Source organism: Haemaphysalis longicornis, unplaced genomic scaffold (assembly GCF_048455015.1).
Source record: "Haemaphysalis longicornis isolate Haplotype H1 unplaced genomic scaffold, Haemaphysalis longicornis Haplotype H1 scaffold_20, whole genome shotgun sequence".
Classification (NCBI taxonomy): domain Eukaryota; kingdom Metazoa; phylum Arthropoda; class Arachnida; order Ixodida; family Ixodidae; genus Haemaphysalis; species Haemaphysalis longicornis.
In genome coordinates, this window is record NW_027526296.1 from 5077117 (window position 1) to 5098269 (window position 21153).

At 47.2% G+C, this 21153-nt stretch overlaps 1 protein-coding gene and 1 long non-coding RNA gene across 3 annotated transcripts in view; one reads left to right on the forward strand and one right to left on the reverse strand.

The window, feature by feature from the left end:
- Nucleotides 1-21153, forward strand: part of LOC144172326 (mitochondrial 2-oxoglutarate/malate carrier protein) — a 139602-nt gene that overhangs the window by 36886 nt on the left and 81563 nt on the right. The gene's annotated exons all lie outside the window — the stretch shown is intronic.
- LOC144172269 (uncharacterized) lies at nt 3276-13176 on the reverse strand. Of its 2 annotated transcripts, none has more exons than XR_013322985.1 (3): nt 13071-13176; nt 10581-10683; nt 3276-3409 (listed from the first exon to the last, which is right to left on the reverse strand). It is a non-coding gene; the product is annotated as an uncharacterized LOC144172269 (long non-coding RNA). The 2 variants fall into 2 exon arrangements; XR_013322986.1 differs by lacking the exon at nt 13071-13176 and adding an exon at nt 11742-11975.

Below are 21153 nucleotides of genomic sequence, written 5' to 3' on the forward strand. Positions count from 1 at the left end.
ACTGTAGAAAGAACGTTGAACGACGCGGGAAACGTTACGCGGGTGCGCGGCGCAAACGGCTCGCTCATCGGCTCGCATGACAACAACGCTAGCCGCACAGCTACATCACGGAAAAGAAATAATTGTACAAGACATAGCAGGCAAACGTTCCTAAAATTAAGCTGCATTTAAAATATTTATGTTCGGTAAATTTGCAGAACATTTTTATGCAAAAAAACAGCCGGATGCGGATGTGACGCATGGGTGAGAATAACGCTTTTGGCCGAAAAGCGTTATATCCACCGGGTGGTAGCAGACACTTGCCTTTCTGTAAGTCGAATGGCGGACCATTGGCCCTTCATGCCATTGGCGGACTCTTTTTGCCTCTCTCTCTCGGTGCACCTTCTCCGCCTCCTCCGTCCTGTATCGCCTCTCTTGTCGTCTGCATCTGCCAGCGCCGAGCCGGCGGAAATCAGCTGATAGGAAGGTAGGAGGCCGTTTTGCAGCGCGTGACCGTGAACCTAAACGCGCGGTTACACTGCTACACGTCTTCAGTGTGGCCGCAGCAGGTTTGCGAAGCGGCTCGCTCTAACAATGCCGCAATGCTCGGTGCCAGGCTGCAAGTCGCGATCGGTACCCAAGGAATTGGGCGTCACTTTCCACCGGTTAGTGCATCATTCCGCTGACAAGTATTGCTGTACATTGGTGTGCATTCATCCTTTGTTTGCAATCGCCGCCGTTTATAGGTGCCCAAGCGATGGAGAACGCCGCAAACAGTGGGCGAACGCCGTGCGGCTACCGGACTGGAAAGTGCCCAAGTTTGCGTTGCAGTTTCACTGGCAATCCCAGAGATGACTAGTCAATTAAACGGCCGTTCTATATATATAGGTAAGCAGTACTTCATGCAGATTTCACGCTAAAAAATTGTGGAATGTTTTTACCGTTGTTCGCGTGCCTTCGATAGAATTTTTTGTGAAGGAGGAGGAGGAGGAGGAGGCAAAACGTTTTATTGAGTAAAAAAAAATGAGAGGGTGGGTGGCGTCAATAAACTTTTTTTCGCCAAGTTTCAACATGTCTCAGTGTCAATAAATTCAAGGTGATATCAGTTGAAAACGTTCATACACTAACCTCGCAGTATGAAGCGTTGAAAAGCGAAATCCAGAGCGAGACCACAAAAAGATCCAGATTCCAGATCCAGCACTCTTCCAGTCAACAGACGGACACCTACTAAGGTAATAGGACGATGGAATTATATCAACTGGGAATCTACCTTGTAACAGTTCCAAAGGCACTGCCGCGCATTGCCGGCCTAGCAAACTATATATTGCAGCGGCGATAACCAAAAAATTGAGTTGCGAATCGTTCGGTTGCAAGTCGCCTACGTACTGCACACCGTGTATCACTTCCCGAAAATCTACCTGACGGGTGTCCGCGCGTACGACGGGACGGCGCGTTCACGATATCTGCACTTCAATAGGCGCGTCGTGATCGCGCCCGGAGCAAAAGCTTGACGCGGTACAAGGTGCACTTGCAAGTACAAATTAAATGACATATTCACATCGGCGCAGCTGTCGCAACTCGCAGCATGCTTTTCGAGTTCCGCAAGACCACAGCAAAGCGAAGCAGCAATCTTCGCAATCGGACGACAAGGCAGGCGCTGCCTTTCCTCCATGACTGGCGAACGGCGGGCGGGCTGTTGCTAGGACGCCGTTGCTAACGCGACTTCAAATGGCCGCCGAAAACACGTGACTTCCTCCACACTTTTGCCAATGCGCGGGGATAGCTGGGGGCCTCTCCTAAGCTTTTTTTTTCCTCCATGGCGCGTCTCATGTGGTTGCTCGCCCTCTCCAACGCCCGTTCCGCGTCGGCGCCAGGCGCCGCAGACGGTTGCAAGACGCGGCCAAAACAGCGTATTCCGGTTTCGGCGATGCATCACCCACGAAAGGGAGAAAAGGAGGAGTGCGAGAGGGAAAGGCGAAGGGTTGCGGGACTGTTCTGCCGGCGCACACACTCCCCGCTCTTGGCCCGGCGGCCGGCCGGCAGTGAATACCTAAGCGTGCGCCCTTTTCGCTTGCGCCAACCGGCAAGTGTTTCAATTGCGCGTTGGATTTCGCCTTCTGGGACGGCTGCGCTGTGATTCAATCACACTCCTAGATCTGGATATTTTAACCAAGTTAAAAGTGCTTCAACGGTGCCTGTGTTGGATTTCGCGTCCCCTTGTGATGACCGCCGCTGTGCATTTCGAAGTGCTTCAACCGGGTCGTTTGATTAAGTTTTACGCTGCAACAGTGTTCTAGGTAATATTACTTAAATACTTTGTCATCCGTGCTGTTTTGCAATCGCAGTGTAGCGTTCGAAAATTGTCGCGTGAACGGTTGCTACGCAAGCGTGCATCCACAGTTCACCCTGTGATCGGCCGCCGCTGTGAAAGTCAACCTTTATTATGAATGAATTCCTGGAGTGTGACAAATAGAAATTTAGCCTAATGCCCCATAAAGTTGGGCCTAAGTCACGCTGGGAATACGCGATAAGTATAATCACTTGTCGCCCACCTAGGACCTGTTGGTACTCATATTTTCTGACGATTGCTTTCAACCTTGTCACGATGGTTGCACTTTGTGCCCTGCTGCTTTTTATGCGATCGCACAAACAACAGGATTGCTTGTTTTGTTTTTTTCTTTATCGTATCTAGCGCTCCGCCCAGACGAAACGGCAGTTGGCACTAAAGTTTTGCCCAGACAGAATTAAAACTGTCAAATACTCCTGCTCTGATCTTCGCCTCTTAGATTTAGACACGCAGGACTACCTTTGCACCGCCTCCTCTTCGCGATCGTGTGTTCACGGGTCTTTTTCTTTTTTGCTTGCAAGCCCAAATGGTGCTAGCACCCAAATTTATTTGCGAGTTGGATTATGAAGCCTCCACTGATGACTTACGTTTGCACACACACACTGACCAAAACAAGCTACAAGGGGCTTTGGTATCCAGTATTCTTACGCTGGAGCATGCTTCAAGGCATGTGATCACAAAAGCACTTAAGTTTACAGCAAATACAGGTTCTCAAATTGACTGAAAAACTGAAACATAACATTAAGCCTTATAAATATTTACCTAGTATGTGTGCTAGTTCTGCATCAATTGCTAAAAAAAAAAACTCGCAACACATGCTAATGAACTGACCATGAAAAAGTGACGTAGTGAATAGTAAATCTGTCTGCTGAAAACAATTTTCAATAAAACTACAGATTTGAATATAGATTACATGTTGCAATGTATGGGCATATGAAACAGCAGAAACCAAGTCCCAAAACTCGAGAATTCTTTATTAAATGCTTTATAACCTCAAATATACATACAACATTTTACGTGCCCATCACGGTTTAGGCCAGGAACATCTTGGCTCAAAACTTTCCACAATTTCTCAGTCAGCACCTGCAACACCAAAAGAAACAAATAAACGCTTCCTTTTACAACCACACCGCAAATGTCAAGTGAATCTAAATTCACAATTGATGGTGTATTTTGTCCCATATATGGCTACATTAATATGTACACAAAAGTTAGTTTAGCCTGCTTTTGAACTATTCTAACTGCTTATTCTGAATTTTTCTTCTATGTGACACCAGAGATCCTTTGCTGATGCAGTCTTGTGTCTAAAACCTGCTTTAGTCCCTTCACACCAAACGGTATTTTTGACTTTTTTGAGAATTTGTACAAGGCCAAATAATGGCTTACACTAGTAGGATTAAAGTTCTGAGCTAGACTGCTTTGATCTCGTTAACAAACTGCACTGCCTTTCCCAATAGCTAAGCAGGTGCTTACAGTGTATCTGACAGAACAGCTGTCACGCAATGGCCATACAGGACAACTGGGTCGGTTTATTAGTCAGGAATTATATGATTGATTGATTGTGGGGTTTAACGCGCCAACGCAACGCAGGCGATGAGGCGCGCCGTAGTGGAGGGCTCCGGATTAATTTTGACCACCTGGGGACCTTTATCGTGCGCCGAAATCTCGAACACACGGGCGTTTTTGCTTTTCGCCTCCATCAGAAAAGCGGCCGCCGCGGCCGGGAATCGAACCCGCGACCTTGTGCTCAGCAGCGCAACGCCTTAGCCACTGAGCCACCGCGGCGGGTCAGGAATTATATGAGGGGGCACTAGGCTGAGCCCCGCTCATCGCACCACTGCTGCAAAAACAAAGTTGAAAAAGATTCTATTTCGGGGGTTGTAGGTGCCGAGGCCACTCTTGGGCTATGAAGCGTGACACAGTGCTAGGTTCGATTCACGTTAATCCTAACATTTGGCTATCTTAACTTGCACTGAAATCTCCACACACGGGCGTTTGATTTTTTTTTTGCCTTCACTAAAAAAAAGGAAAAGAAAAAAGTCCTTGGGCTCAGCTGCACAATGCTTTAGGAACTGCGGCTGCTGCTCAGGCACAAGTTCGAGCCATTACTTGACTAGGCACAAATCCTCAAGCGTTGAAAACTGATTTCAGCGCAAAGCGGCAAAACAGCACTTTATTAAAAACAAGAGAAGTGGGAAAGACCTTATAACAACACTCACTAAAGAACGACCTCTTTGAATAAACACAGTGTCACTTTGTAAATCGTCAATGCCTGGATAACATATCCTTCATGCACAAGTATACTTAGTTGCTCCTTTAGACCAACAACAATGGCCAGAAGAAGTCAGGCTGCTGCCTTACACTTGCTGCTTCGTCTTAATATTATCATAAGTTAGCCATGTATCTGAAATACCCATCTGTTTGATGCTTTGAACGTGCCATGTAGGTGTTGCCGTGCAGTAATCCTCATTGGACGAGAGAACGAATGCAAATTAAATGACTCACGAGCGAAAAATGACGTTACCAAAGTTGATCAGTTCGCTACTCTGGCACCGCTTTACCATTGAGCCAATGCTGTGGACTTGTTTGTAAACAACCTGTAATTTCTCTGCGCCATGTAACATCATTGATAGTGGTTGCGGACTGAAGTAGCGTAGAAAACCGGGCTAGTTGGTGCAGATTCATCTTCGCAGCGCACAAATAACAGGACAAAAAGGAGGATAACACTGGACAACCACTGAACCAAAACTGAATTTTTATTGAAGAGACAAATATAAAGCCATCGAAGGTATAAAAAAAAAGATAAAAACATGACACATGAACCCACTATAAGCAACTGTACAGACAAACGCTCTCAAGTACTACTCTCTTCAAGATACGCCAATTCTGCATCTAAAAGTGCTAAAGACGAGCGCTAACACACGAGTCAGACATTTTTCGAACTTTATGTGCTTCCACTATATTTCCCTCACCTTTTGTTCATCGTGCGAGAACAGTACCGTTGTATCATGAAGGAAAAGCGTACAACCACAATCTTTGCAATGGGTGGGAAGAGGGCCAGAAGGCACTCAGTGAACTGGCCAACATCAAAGCGACCACAATGGAAAGGAATGCAATAAACCACATTTAATCTACAAGGAACAAATTGTTTCTCATGTTTCACACCACAGCTGTTTGCTCGGCCCTTATTACTAATATTCTTTTCGATGGCGGGACAGATGCACTTTAACTTAATTTTGGCTGAAAACACCACATTGATGTTATATCTGCTCCCCAATTCTTTCAAGCGGTGAGATACCTCGTGCAGGTACGAGATTACAACTATCTTTTCCTTCACAACATCACAAGCAGGAGACAAGTTTTCTTCACCAAATCCAACAACTGAAGATGGGCCGACCCAATGACTTCGTCACCGTAGCCAGCATTTTTGGGTCCAACTAACTGTTCACCAAAGCTAGACTCAATTAGGTGAAAACAAGACTGAAAACAAAACAAGATGGCTGACCTGAGGCAGTTGACAACAATCCCATATTTTACAATCCTAGAACGTGCTGATGAAGAGTTCAGTAAAGGTTCTTCGATCGTGGGCTATAGAGCCAACATACATGATTCTGCTCGAATTTTAACAACAGGTCCAAAAACTGGATTGTTCTTTGGTTTAGCGCCTTGGACATAAAGGTCAGCCTAAATGCGTGACGTTTGAATGCTTTTAAAATGTCCACCATTTATCTTGTAGGGTCATGGTTTCCACAAAGTACTAGGTAATCGTCAACATACATGAAAATTTTAATTGCCAAACCCTCCAAGTCACGTTCCAATACACGGTCAACATGAGCCAAGAAATGTCACTAACAAGGTGAGGAACTTTAGAACGTAGACAGATTCCAGATCTCTGCACATAGACACTGTCACACCATCCTACAATAGTTGATGCTAAGTAGAAACGCAGAAGCTCCAAAAAGGATTCCACGGAAATCCCACAACTTTGCATAAACTTAACCTCGCCGTTTTAGACGGTGATACATTCTTTCACAGAGACCAAAACTTGTTCATGCGGAAGGGAGTAGAAAAGGTTTTCAGCGTCAATGCTGAAAGCAGAGCACCAGCCTGGATTACTGCGCGCACAGTAACCTCATTTGCGCGCTGTGAAGATGAAGAGGCTTGCGCAGTGTGCCCTATCCTGGTCATCTTGCACTGCAACATCTGCTACCTCAAACACGGAGCTGCGCAGTGGACGCCAGGTCGGCACAGAAATTTTGGCACTCGATGGAGATTTTGACTATGCCACTTATGGTCGTCTCCCATCCCTGCGACCGCAGCACCTTCTGCGGCACTGACATTGATGACTGGATAAGCACCTACGAGAGTGCGAGCGCTCATAACAGATGGGACGCAACCTTGGTGCTGGCCAACGTAATATTTTACCTCAAGGGCCTAGCCAGACTATTGTTGGTTTGAGACACACGAAGCAGACCTGACAAGCTGGGAAACCTGCAAATTGACATTACGTGAGCTGTTCGGAAAGCTTGTTGGCCACCAACTAGCCGCGAAGGAACTTTCTTCCCATGCCAAAACCTCGATGGAGTCATCCGTCGCCTATATTCAGGATGGTGTTGCTCTGTGTCACAAGATAGATGCGACACGTCAGAAACTGGCAAAGTAGGCCATGTGCAGAAAGGAATTGCTGATGGCGCTTTCAACCTGCTTGTTTATAAGGACTGCACCACCACAGACGGCATCATTACAGAGTGCAGACCGTTTAAACATCTTGAAAAGGGCCCCGCAGCCTCTGGAAAATGTTTCTTTGGTTATCAACGTAACTAGTTGATGCATTTCTTTTTGTCATTCCCCCCCCACTGCAATGCCAAAAGGCGCTGCGGGTACCAAATAAAGAAAGAAAGAAACAAGCGAAAGCTCACTGTATTGCCCCACAGTTCACTCGACTGCCTAACACGGCTCCTACATCCTATTACGAGTATACCACTCCACTGGAATGTGCCCTTCTTTGTTCGACGACTTAATTAAAATAGCACGCCGTGAGCTGGAGGCTACGGCTACCCTACTAGCCCCGACCCGTGAATGAACGTCACCTTCTATCTCCCTAATCCATGCGATATACACAAGAGCTCGCAAGCCACACCATTCCACGCATTTGCTCTGTAGCTCACCCGAAAAACGCTTTCACTGTTCCTCGTGTCTTAACTGGTCCCCACCAATATGCCCCACGCCATTTTCAGACACAAAATTCCGAAGAGTGGAGTACTCCTGAAAACAAGGCAATATGCTTCCACTGCTGTCACGGTGGGCATGTGGCCCGCTACAGCTTTCGACATTGCCACGTTAAGCCTTCGCCTCACCACAAGACTAATCAATGCAGCTCAAGGAGGTAATACTCCATCTGTGACCTGGACGACAGATCCTCTATTAACCAAGGAGTCTAAGCCCAATTTACTAGACGTTACTGTTGATGGTGTTGCAGCCCAGGCTCTCACTAACACAAATGCTCACATCTCTGTAATGAGCTTAACCCTCCGCTGGCATCTCCGCAAAGTTCTGACGCCACCCATGCAAACATTTGTTCGAGTTGCCAATGAGAGCACACCTTCAATTGCCGGAATGCGTACCGCCTGAATATGGATTGCCGACCACGATAGTGTCGTTCTCTTCACCGTCCTTGAAAAATGCCCCCATGACATTATCCTCGGCATCGATTTTTTCTCCAACCGCTCTCATTGACTGTTCTGCGGGACTTCTCTCTTTTGAATTTCCTTCTGCCAAAAATGCTCAAAAGCACCGTTCTCGTTCCACAGATTATGTCCATTTGCTGTCAAATGCTGTAACATACATGCCCCTGTGATGAAGCCCACCTGTTTCTCACAGTTATTTCTCACCAGATTGTTCGACAAGCTGAGCGGAAGCTACTACAAGCACGTATCCTTGAGTGCCGCCAGAAGCTACGACCTTTGGAGAAGCAAACCTTCTTTGCACGCCGGCAACTTGAGTATCTTATTCCTGAGGACTTCCCAGATGTGCAGCTGCACGCAAACTTCACCGCTAGCATGGGAGAAGGCCGTCATAGAACGTCGCAAGAGAGGAAACTGCAAGCACTCCAGCCGGACGTGCCACAATGCACCCAAGAGGTCATCAACCTATCTCCGTACACACCGAACGAAGAGGAGGCTAAGGTTTTGTCCCTTGGTTTGAATTTTAACACGGAAGCACCCCCGGAGCCAGGAAAGGTGATTTGTGCGGTCGAACGCGCGGTCGGCCAGCTTCCCTCTGAAGTACCGCAAGAAGCGCGCACCCGTGCTATTGGTGTGCTTTCTGGTTTGCGAAGACATTGTGCAAGACTGCATTTATCGGTAGCGGAGAGGCAAGCCATCAGGAGCCTGCGGAATAACAGCAGTATCGCAATCCTTCCTGCTGACAAAGGCAATGCCACGGTCTCGCTAGATAGCAGTGACTACCGCAAGAAGATGTTGGCCCTTCTCGAAGACCAGCAGACATACGCTCCTCTAGCCAGTGACCCAACTAGCAGGTTACAGTCCAAGCTTCAAGAACTGCTAACCAGGCTTTTCAAGCTAGTCCCTCCGCACCACAAGGGCCTCTACTACAGGTTACTGTGCATGAACGGTTCAGCCCCGGCAATCTACGGTCTGCCTAAAATCCACAAGCCTGGCGTTCCTCTTCGGCCTATCGTCGACTTCTCGAGGTCACCGCTCTACCGACTATCAGGCTACCTTCACCAAGTGTTGAGCCCTCCAGCCGGTAAGACGCCCACGCACGTCGGAAACTCGTCCTCTTTTGTTTCAAAGCTGAAGGACGTAACTCTAACTGAAGACGACGTCATGGTTTCGTTCGACGTCAAGTCTCTTTTCACTAGTGTCCCAGTGGATCTGGCAGTAGCCATGTGCGAAGAAGCACTAAACACGGACATTAGTCTTCCCGACCGCACTCCCTTTGACGTCCCCGAGCTCTGTGAGTTGCTTATGTTTTGTCTGAGCAACACCTATTTTTCTTACGGGGGAAGCTCCTATCAGCAGACCCATGGCACGGCGATGGGTGCATCCATATCAGTTACTACGGCCAATCTAGTTATGGAGGCTTTAGAGGGGAAGGTATTGGCAACCTTCACACTGGCACCGAGGTTTTTCTGCCGCTATGTCGACGACTGTTTTTGTATTTTAAAAAAAGCAAGATGTCCCATGTCTTCTGGACAGCCTCAACGCCCAGAATGTGCATATACAGTTCACCGTGGAGTTCGAGCAAGGCAACATGCTTCCCTTTTTTGGATGTTCTTGTTCGCCGCGATGCAGGCGCTCTCTCCTTCTCAGTGTACAGGAAGCCCACACACATGGGTCGTTACCTCAGTTTTGAATCTTGCCACCCTCTCGGCCACAAGACATCCGTTGTGTCGTCCTTGATAAAGCGCACCGTATGCATCTGCTCAGATGACAGTGCACTGAAACGTGAATTAGGAACGATCCGCCGCGAACTAATCGCCAATGGCTACCCTAAGCGACTTATTTGCCAAACCAAGAATAAGATACTACAGCCAAGAATGGTCAACAACAGGACATTACGAGCACGCGCAGCCATCCCCTACGTCCCAGGAATAAGCAAAGCATTGTCGCGCGTCTTTTCAAAATACGACATGCGCATTGCCCATGTACCGACCAGCAAGCTCCGCCACGACTGAAAGAGCACCAACGTGATGTAAGAAATCATAATCACATGACGAATGCCATTGCAGAGCACGCGCACAAACATTCCCACAAGATTGACTGGGAGAACACCGCAATTTTAGCTAAGGAAAACAACACATCATCTCGGCGTCTGCTAGAGTCACTTTTTATCCAATCAACGCCAGCCGCAATGAACCGGACGGATGGGACTTTGCCTCCCATCTACGCATGCTCTCTACGTCATGTGCTGCCTATATAATTGACGACGACGGCTTGTCTTACGTAGTGAACAAGGAACCCGTATGTGGTTCCGAAACGTCAATATATTTTTATTCTTCGTCAGTGTTCGCTTTTCTTTTGCAAGTTATTATATGGTCTTCCCTATTACAGACACGCTGCGTCTGTGAAACGTCACTGCCACACATCATCATTACTGTGGTAGAGAACCAAACCTGCCTTCCCTTTCAGTTTTTCAACTTCAGTTTCACACCTCAAGTCCTTCCCAAGGGGATTTCGCTTGCAATGCTGTGCCCTTTCTGGCATGAATGCTAGCACCCCTGCAGATTTACCTCCTGCAGTGCAGGCGTCCCATCAAGCACGATCAATCAAGGCAGTGGCTGCTTCAGACCTCCCACAGGATCATACCGCCGATCTCCCTCGTCTTCTGGATACCTGCAAGGACATCTTGGACTTAGACAACCATCCACCAACCCAAACTTCTGCAGTCACCCATCATATCAACACCAACGATGCTTCACTAGTGTACAGGTGGCCCTATTGCGTATCACTTGCTTAACGACTCGTCATCCAAAAGGTAAAAAAAAATGCTCAGTAAGGATACAGTCGAACCATCTTCCAGTCTGTGGGTGTCTCCAGTCGTGTTGTTCAGAGAAAAAGATGGGACGTAGTGCTTCTAGATGGATTATGCAAACTTAACTATTATGAAGGAAGGCCTTATACAGTGGGATCTCATTGATACAATTCTGCATAATACGTTTTTCTTTTCATTCCAAGCCAAAATCCCTTAGAAATAATGCATTTTCGTGCATTTGATACGATCACATTTTTGGTAAAAATTGGATGGCACGACCACGAAAGTGAACCTTGGCCATTTTTAGAAACCTTACATTTATTCTTCGGTATACTAGCTCAAACCCCATGTCAACAACCCATGACCTGCATGGCAGCGCCGGTTCTGCGACAAAAACACTGCTGCCGGGCGTGGGCGCGCTGTTCAATGAGGATGATATGTGAGGCGAGGCACTGTGCCATCTAGTGAAACATATCATAATCACAGAGTTTCTCAGTTTGATCATAATCGAGGAAGAAGGTTCCAATGCTCTTGGCAGGCGGCGACTTCCCTCCCCAACTTCTCGCCATGCTCTGTGCTTCCCACTCCGTTCTTTGTTCTCTTTCTGCGCTGTTCCTGTGTTCGGTGGTGTTGCTTATGAGGCTATTTTTGTTCTTGTTCTATTTGACTAGTCTTGTTCTCCTTAGGCTGCCTTGTTGCTGTGCGGGGTGTGCTGCCAGGCTTGTGGCAATGGCGAATTGGAAGAAAACCCGAAGAGGAAATGCGTGGATTTGGCACACAAGCTCGGTTTGCCAGTGTCAACGTTCAACACTATTGCCGGTCAGCAAGAGGAACTTGAAAAGAATCTGCAAGTTTTCGGCCCTGATGCGAAACAAGCACAAGGTGCGAAGCATGACCAAATGGAAGACATCCTGCTCACATGGTGGGAGGAAGTTAGAGCGGCAGGATGAACGCCGATAGGTCAGTACTACGCGAAAAAGTTGACCACACTGCGCTCTCCTTGGGCATTGAGGACTCCAAAGCGTCTGGTGGCTGGCTTCACCAATTCAAGGCACAACGTGAAGTGTCATACAGAACAGCATCCGCCCAAGTGAAAAATACCAGCAGCTTTTTTTTTATTTTTACATTTCCGGAGAATTTTCTCCCAGACTTCGAAAAGAAAGTGCAGCACAAATTTACCAGCTACTCCACTGTTGCTCAATAAAATTGAGTTGCTGACGGAGAATGCAGATTTTTCTCCTTTTTTTAACAAACTCTTTGGATAATACGATTTTCACATAATGCTTTTTATTTCCCGGTTCCCCTGAAAAACGTATCAACGAGATTTCACTGTACATGATACATAGACAAGATGTGGCTGGCAACTTGTGAAGGGAGGTAACTTCGTGCAACCAAAGCCTGATTAGTCATGCTAATTCCTCCTATATTTCAATATGGTCTAACACCAGCTACCCCACTTTGGCAGAGCCAGTGGGGAACATTTCAACACTACTGTCACTGCGTACTGCAGAACGAACATCCATCCCGCATTTAAAAACCCTGCATACGAAGCTGCATCGCGCAAAGTTGTTCTATGGCCACTGAATGTCCTCGCTGAATGTCAAGGAAGCGTCCTCACCGACGCGCTTTGGCGTCGTCTATCAGCGGATTCGTATGTATACAAGCGTTTACAGCAAGAACGGTAAATATATTACTACGCCCTTCAAGCACATGTCGGCAAAATGCGATTACTTCGCCGCGTTCGCAGGATTGAGCCGCACAGTAGAGAACACAGTCGTAGCATACTAGCAGGAATGAACGCATCGTACGGCTTCTTCCACGTTTCGTCACCCCGTGACTACAGTTTACCTCAACACCAATTTATAACGCACGCCCATAAAGAGCTTACACTCTAAAAAGCGCTACAACCTTTCTGGTAACCTTGAGTGAATGTAAAAGCGTAGCCACCGCGCACATCACGTCGTAGCTAGCGCCGACTTCAATGCGAACGCGGTCGTCGACGCGGCTACGTGAACGTACCGCTGACAGCCTCAGGGAAAGTGTATTTGGGGGTTCTAGAACAACGTATTTAAATTTAGCCTATGTTTGCGAATAACAAATGATTCCTTGAGTGCTTTAGTTACATTGTCATTCAGAATGTGCCTAGCCAGTTATGTCCAACATACGGAGAGCGCACGGCGTTTGCAGTACACGGACCGGTATATAATTACCCGTCCCTCTTGACACCAGCCCTTAAAAAATATCTTACCTTTCGTTTATGGCGCAAAAAGATGCAGAGGAGAAAGCAGCAGGTTTCGTTATCTACAAGAAATCGATGCTGGCTTGCGCTTTGAAACTCGTACACACCTCCTTGCGTACACAACAGGCAAGTGGCTTCGGTTTGACGTGGCTTGACCAGTGTTGATTTTGCCTTGCGCAAAATTAAATCAACTAAAAAGCTCTGTCACACGACCGGCTAAATACAGCCACTCGTGATCTGTTATTTGCGGAGGTAACAGAATATAAAAGTTGTGTAACAAAAGATTTTAGTTGATTTAATTTTGCGCAAGGCAAAATCAAAAATAGAACAAGAACAAAAATAGAACAAGAACAAAAATAGCCTCATAAGCAACACCACCGAACACAGGAACAGCGCAGAAAGAGAACAAAGAACGGAGTGGGAAGCACAGAGCATGGCGAGAAGTTGGGGAGGGAAGTCGCCGCCTGCCAAGAGCATTGGAACCTTCTTCCTCGATTATGATCAAACTGAGAAACTCTGTGATTATGATATGTTTCACTAGATGGCACAGTGCCTCGCCTCACATATCATCCTCATTGAACAGCGCGCCCACGCCCGGCAGCAGTGTTTTTGTCGCAGAACCGGCGCTGCCATGCAGGTCATGGGTTGTTGACATGGGGTTTGAGCTAGTATACCGAAGAATAAATGTAAGGTTTCTAAAAATGGCCAAGGTTCACTTTCGTGGTCGTGCCATCCAATTTTTACCAAAAATGTGATCGTATCAAATGCACGAAAATGCATTATTTCTAAGGGATTTTGGCTTGGAATGAAAAGAAAAACGTATTATGCAGAATTGTATCAATGAGATCCCACTGTATAAGGCCTTCCTTCATAATAGTTAAGTTTGCATAATCCATCTAGAAGCACTACGTCCCATCTTTTTCTCTGAACAACACGACTGGAGACACCCACAGACTGGAAGATGGTTCGACTGTATCCTTACTGAGCATTTTTTTTTACCTTTTGGATGACGAGTCGTTAAGCAAGTGATACGCAATAGGGCCACCTGTACACTAGTGAAGCATCGTTGGTGTTGATATGATGGGTGACTGCAGAAGTTTGGGTTGGTGGATGGTTGTCTAAGTCCAAGATGTCCTTGCAGGTATCCAGAAGACGAGGGAGATCGGCGGTATGATCCTGTGGGAGGTCTGAAGCAGCCACTGCCTTGATTGATCGTGCTTGATGGGACGCCTGCACTGCAGGAGGTAAATCTGCAGGGGTGCTAGCATTCATGCCAGAAAGGGCACAGCATTGCAAGCGAAATCCCCTTGGGAAGGACTTGAGGTGTGAAACTGAAGTTGAAAAACTGAAAGGGAAGGCAGGTTTGGTTCTCTACCACAGTAATGATGATGTGTGGCAGTGACGTTTCACAGACGCAGCGTGTCTGTAATAGGGAAGACCATATAATAACTTGCAAAAGAAAAGCGAACACTGACGAAGAATAAAAATATATTGACGTTTCGGAACCACATACGGGTTCCTTGTTCACTACGTAAGACAAGCCGTCGTCGTCAATTATATAGGCAGCACATGACGTAGAGAGCATGCGTAGATGGGAGGCAAAGTCCCATCCGTCCGGTTCATTGCGGCTGGCGTTGATTGGATAAAAAGTGACTCTAGCAGACGCCGAGATGATGTGTTGTTTTCCTTAGCTAAAATTGCGGTGTTCTCCCAGTCAATCTTGTGGGAATGTTTGTGCGCGTGCTCTGCAATGGCATTCGTCATGTGATTATGATTTCTTACATCACGTTGGTGCTCTTTCAGTCGTGGCGGAGCTTGCTGGTCGGTACATGGGCAATGCGCATGTCGTATTTTGAAAAGACGCGCGACAATGCTTTGCTTATTCCTGGGACGTAGGGGATGGCTGCGCGTGCTCGTAATGTCCTGTTGTTGACCATTCTTGGCTGTAGTATCTTATTCTTGGTTTGGCAAATAAGTCGCTTAGGGTAGCCATTGGCGATTAGTTCGCGGCGGATCGTTCCTAATTCACGTTTCAGTGCACTGTCATCTGAGCAGATGCATACGGTGCGCTTTATCAAGGACGACACAACGGATGTCTTGTGGCCGAGAGGGTGGCAAGATTCAAAACTGAGGTAACGACCCATGTGTGTGGGCTTCCTGTACACTGAGAAGGAGAGAGCGCCTGCATCGCGGCGAACAAGAACATCCAAAAAAGGGAAGCATGTTGCCTTGCTCGAACTCCACGGTGAACTGTATATGCACATTCTGGGCGTTGAGGCTGTCCAGAAGACATGGGACATCTTGCTTTTTTTAAAATACAAAAACAGTCGTCGACATAGCGGCAGAAAAACCTCGGTGCCAGTGTGAAGGTTGCCAATACCTTCCCCTCTAAAGCCTCCATAACTAGATTGGCCGTAGTAACTGATATGGATGCACCCATCGCCGTGCCATGGGTCTGCTGATAGGAGCTTCCCCCGTAAGAAAAATAGGTGTTGCTCAGACAAAACATAAGCAACTCACAGAGCTCGGGGACGTCAAAGGGAGTGCGGTCGGGAAGACTAATGTCCGTGTTTAGTGCTTCTTCGCACATGGCTACTGCCAGATCCACTGGGACACTAGTGAAAAGAGACTTGACGTCGAACGAAACCATGACGTCGTCTTCAGTTAGAGTTACGTCCTTCAGCTTTGAAACAAAAGAGGACGAGTTTCCGACGTGCGTGGGCGTCTTACCGGCTGGAGGGCTCAACACTTGGTGAAGGTAGCCTGATAGTCGGTAGAGCGGTGACCTCGAGAAGTCGACGATAGGCCGAAGAGGAACGCCAGGCTTGTGGATTTTAGGCAGACCGTAGATTGCCGGGGCTGAACCGTTCATGCACAGTAACCTGTAGTAGAGGCCCTTGTGGTGCGGAGGGACTAGCTTGAAAAGCCTGGTTAGCAGTTCTTGAAGCTTGGACTGTAACCTGCTAGTTGGGTCACTGGCTAGAGGAGCGTATGTCTGCTGGTCTTCGAGAAGGGCCAACATCTTCTTGCGGTAGTCACTGCTATCTAGCGAGACCGTGGCATTGCCTTTGTCAGCAGGAAGGATTGCGATACTGCTGTTATTCCGCAGGCTCCTGATGGCTTGCCTCTCCGCTACCGATAAATGCAGTCTTGCACAATGTCTTCGCAAACCAGAAAGCACACCAATAGCACGGGTGCGCGCTTCTTGCGGTACTTCAGAGGGAAGCTGGCCGACCGCGCGTTCGACCGCACAAATCACCTTTCCTGGCTCCGGGGGTGCTTCCGTGTTAAAATTCAAACCAAGGGACAAAACCTTAGCCTCCTCTTCGTTCGGTGTGTACGGAGATAGGTTGATGACCTCTTGGGTGCATTGTGGCACGTCCGGCTGGAGTGCTTGCAGTTTCCTCTCTTGCGACGTTCTATGACGGCCTTCTCCCATGCTAGCGGTGAAGTTTGCGTGCAGCTGCACATCTGGGAAGTCCTCAGGAATAAGATACTCAAGTTGCCGGCGTGCAAAGAAGGTTTGCTTCTCCAAAGGTCGTAGCTTCTGGCGGCACTCAAGGATACGTGCTTGTAGTAGCTTCCGCTCAGCTTGTCGAACAATCTGGTGAGAAATAACTGTGAGAAACAGGTGGGCTTCATCACAGGGGCATGTATGTTACAGCATTTGACAGCAAATGGACATAATCTGTGGAACGAGAACGGTGCTTTTGAGCATTTTTGGCAGAAGGAAATTCAAAAGAGAGAAGTCCCGCAGAACAGTCAATGAGAGCGGTTGGAGAAAAAATCGATGCCGAGGATAATGTCATGGGGGCATTTTTCAAGGACGGTGAAGAGAACGACACTATCGTGGTCGGCAATCCATATTCAGGCGGTACGCATTCCGGCAATTGAAGGTGTGCTCTCATTGGCAACTCGAACAAATGTTTGCATGGGTGGCGTCAGAACTTTGCGGAGATGCCAGCGGAGGGTTAAGCTCATTACAGAGATGTGAGCATTTGTGTTAGTGAGAGCCTGGGCTGCAACACCATCAACAGTAACGTCTAGTAAATTGGGCTTAGACTCCTTGGTTAATAGAGGATCTGTCGTCCAGGTCACAGATGGAGTATTACCTCCTTGAGCTGCATTGATTAGTCTTGTGGTGAGGCGAAGGCTTAACGTGGCAATGTCGAAAGCTGTAGCGGGCCACATGCCCACCGTGACAGCAGTGGAAGCATATTGCCTTGTTTTCAGGAGTACTCCACTCTTCGGAATTTTGTGTCTGAAAATGGCGTGGGGCATATTGGTGGGGACCAGTTAAGACACGAGGAACAGTGAAAGCGTTTTTCGGGTGAGCTACAGAGCAAATGCGTGGAATGGTGTGGCTTGCGAGCTCTTGTGTATATCGCATGGATTAGGGAGATAGAAGGTGACGTTCATTCACGGGTCGGGGCTAGTAGGGTAGCCGTAGCCTCCAGCTCACGGCGTGCTATTTTAATTAAGTCGTCGAACAAAGAAGGGCACATTCCAGTGGAGTGGTATACTCGTAATAGGATGTAGGAGCCGTGTTAGGCAGTCGAGTGAACTGTGGGGCAATACAGTGAGCTTTCGCTTGTTTCTTTCTTTCTTTATTTGGTACCCGCAGCGCCTTTTGGCATTGCAGTGGGGGGGGAATGACAAAAAGAAATGCATCAACTAGTTACGTTGATAACCAAAGAAACATTTTCCAGAGGCTGCGGGGCCCTTTTCAAGATGTTTAAACGGTCTGCACTCTGTAATGATGCCGTCTGTGGTGGTGCAGTCCTTATAAACAAGCAGGTTGAAAGCGCCATCAGCAATTCCTTTCTGCACATGGCCTACTTTGCCAGTTTCTGACGTGTCGCATCTATCTTGTGACACAGAGCAACACCATCCTGAATATAGGCGACGGATGACTCCATCGAGGTTTTGGCATGGGAAGAAAGTTCCTTCGCGGCTAGTTGGTGGCCAACAAGCTTTCCGAACAGCTCACGTAATGTCAATTTGCAGGTTTCCCAGCTTGTCAGGTCTGCTTCGTGTGTCTCAAACCAACAATAGTCTGGCTAGGCCCTTGAGGTAAAATATTACGTTGGCCAGCACCAAGGTTGCGTCCCATCTGTTATGAGCGCTCGCACTCTCGTAGGTGCTTATCCAGTCATCAATGTCAGTGCCGCAGAAGGTGCTGCGGTCGCAGGGATGGGAGACGACCATAAGTGGCATAGTCAAAATCTCCATCGAGTGCCAAAATTTCTGTGCCGACCTGGCGTCCACTGCGCAGCTCCGTGTTTGAGGTAGCAGATGTTGCAGTGCAAGAGGACCAGGATAGGGCACACTGCGCAAGCCTCTTCATCTTCACAGCGCGCAAATGAGGTTACTGTGCGCGCAGTAATCCAGGCTGGTGCTCTGCTTTCAGCATTGACGCTGAAAACCTTTTCTACTCCCTTCCGCATGAACAAGTTTTGGTCTCTGTGAAAGAATGTATCACCGTCTAAAACGGCGAGGTTAAGTTTATGCAAAGTTGTGGGATTTCCGTGGAATCCTTTTTGGAGCTTCTGCGTTTCTACTTAGCATCAACTATTGTAGGATGGTGTGACAGTGTCTATGTGCAGAGATCTGGAATCTGTCTACGTTCTAAAGTTCCTCACCTTGTTAGTGACATTTCTTGGCTCATGTTGACCGTGTATTGGAACGTGACTTGGAGGGTTTGGCAATTAAAATTTTCATGTATGTTGACGATTACCTAGTACTTTGTGGAAACCATGACCCTACAAGATAAATGGTGGACATTTTAAAAGCATTCAAACGTCACGCATTTAGGCTGACCTTTATGTCCAAGGCGCTAAACCAAAGAACAATCCAGTTTTTGGACCTGTTGTTAAAATTCGAGCAGAATCATGTATGTTGGCTCTATAGCCCACGATCGAAGAACCTTTACTGAACTCTTCATCAGCACGTTCTAGGATTGTAAAATATGGGATTGTTGTCAACTGCCTCAGGTCAGCCATCTTGTTTTGTTTTCAGTCTTGTTTTCACCTAATTGAGTCTAGCTTTGGTGAACAGTTAGTTGGACCCAAAAATGCTGGCTACGGTGACGAAGTCATTGGGTCGGCCCATCTTCAGTTGTTGGATTTGGTGAAGAAAACTTGTCTCCTGCTTGTGATGTTGTGAAGGAAAAGATAGTTGTAATCTCGTACCTGCACGAGGTATCTCACCGCTTGAAAGAATTGGGGAGCAGATATAACATCAATGTGGTGTTTTCAGCCAAAATTAAGTTAAAGTGCATCTGTCCCGCCATCGAAAAGAATATTAGTAATAAGGGCCGAGCAAACAGCTGTGGTGTGAAACATGAGAAACAGTTTGTTCCTTGTAGATTAAATGTGGTTTATTGCATTCCTTTCCATTGTGGTCGCTTTGATGTTGGCCAGTTCACTGAGTGCCTTCTGGCCCTCTTCCCACCCATTGCAAAGATTGTGGTTGTACGCTTTTCCTTCATGATACAACGGTACTGTTCTCGCACGATGAACAAAAGGTGAGGGAAATATAGTGGAAGCACATAAAGTTCGAAAAATGTCTGACTCGTGTGTTAGCGCTCGTCTTTAGCACTTTTAGATGCAGAATTGGCGTATCTTGAAGAGAGCAGTACTTGAGAGCGTTTGTCTGTACAGTTGCTTATAGTGGGTTCATGTGTCATGTTTTTATCTTTTTTTTATACCTTCGATGGCTTTATATTTGTCTCTTCAATAAAAATTCAGTTTTGGTTCAGTGGTTGTCCAGTGTTATCCTCCTTTTTGTCCTGTTATTTGTGCGCTGCGAAGATGAATCTGCACCAACTAGCCCGGTTTTCTACGCTACTTCAGTCCGCAACCACTATCAATGATGTTACATGGCGCAGAGAAATTACAGGTTGTTTACAAACAAGTCCACAGCATTGGCTCAATGGTAAAGCGGTGCCAGAGTAGCGAACTGATCAACTTTGGTAACGTCATTTTTCGCTCGTGAGTCATTTAATTTGCATTCGTTCTCTCGTCCAATGAGGATTACTGCACGGCAACACCTACATGGCACGTTCAAAGCATCAAACAGATGGGTATTTCAGATACATGGCTAACTTATGATAATATTAAGACGAAGCAGCAAGTGTAAGGCAGCAGCCTGACTTCTTCTGGCCATTGTTGTTGGTCTAAAGGAGCAACTAAGTATACTTGTGCATGAAGGATATGTTATCCAGGCATTGACGATTTACAAAGTGACACTGTGTTTATTCAAAGAGGTCGTTCTTTAGTGAGTGTTGTTATAAGGTCTTTCCCACTTCTCTTGTTTTTAATAAAGTGCTGTTTTGCCGCTTTGCGCTGAAATCAGTTTTCAACGCTTGAGGATTTGTGCCTAGTCAAGTAATGGCTCGAACTTGTGCCTGAGCAGCAGCCGCAGTTCCTAAAGCATTGTGCAGCTGAGCCCAAGGACTTTTTTCTTTTCCTTTTTTTTAGTGAAGGCAAAAAAAAAATCAAACGCCCGTGTGTGGAGATTTCAGTGCAAGTTAAGATAGCCAAATGTTAGGATTAACGTGAATCGAACCTAGCACTGTGTCACGCTTCATAGCCCAAGAGTGGCCTCGGCACCTACAACCCCCGAAATAGAATCTTTTTCAACTTTGTTTTTGCAGCAGTGGTGCGATGAGCGGGGCTCAGCCTAGTGCCCCCTCATATAATTCCTGACCCGCCGCGGTGGCTCAGTGGCTAAGGCGTTGCGCTGCTGAGCACAAGGTCGCGGGTTCGATTCCCGGCCGCGGCGGCCGCTTTTCTGATGGAGGCGAAAAGCAAAAACGCCCGTGTGTTCGAGATTTCGGCGCACGATAAAGGTCCCCAGGTGGTCAAAATTAATCCGGAGCCCTCCACTACGGCGCGCCTCATCGCCTGCGTTGCGTTGGCGCGTTAAACCCCACAATCAATCAATCATATAATTCCTGACTAATAAACCGACCCAGTTGTCCTGTATGGCCATTGCGTGACAGCTGTTCTGTCAGATACACTGTAAGCACCTGCTTAGCTATTGGGAAAGGCAGTGCAGTTTGTTAACGAGATCAAAGCAGTCTAGCTCA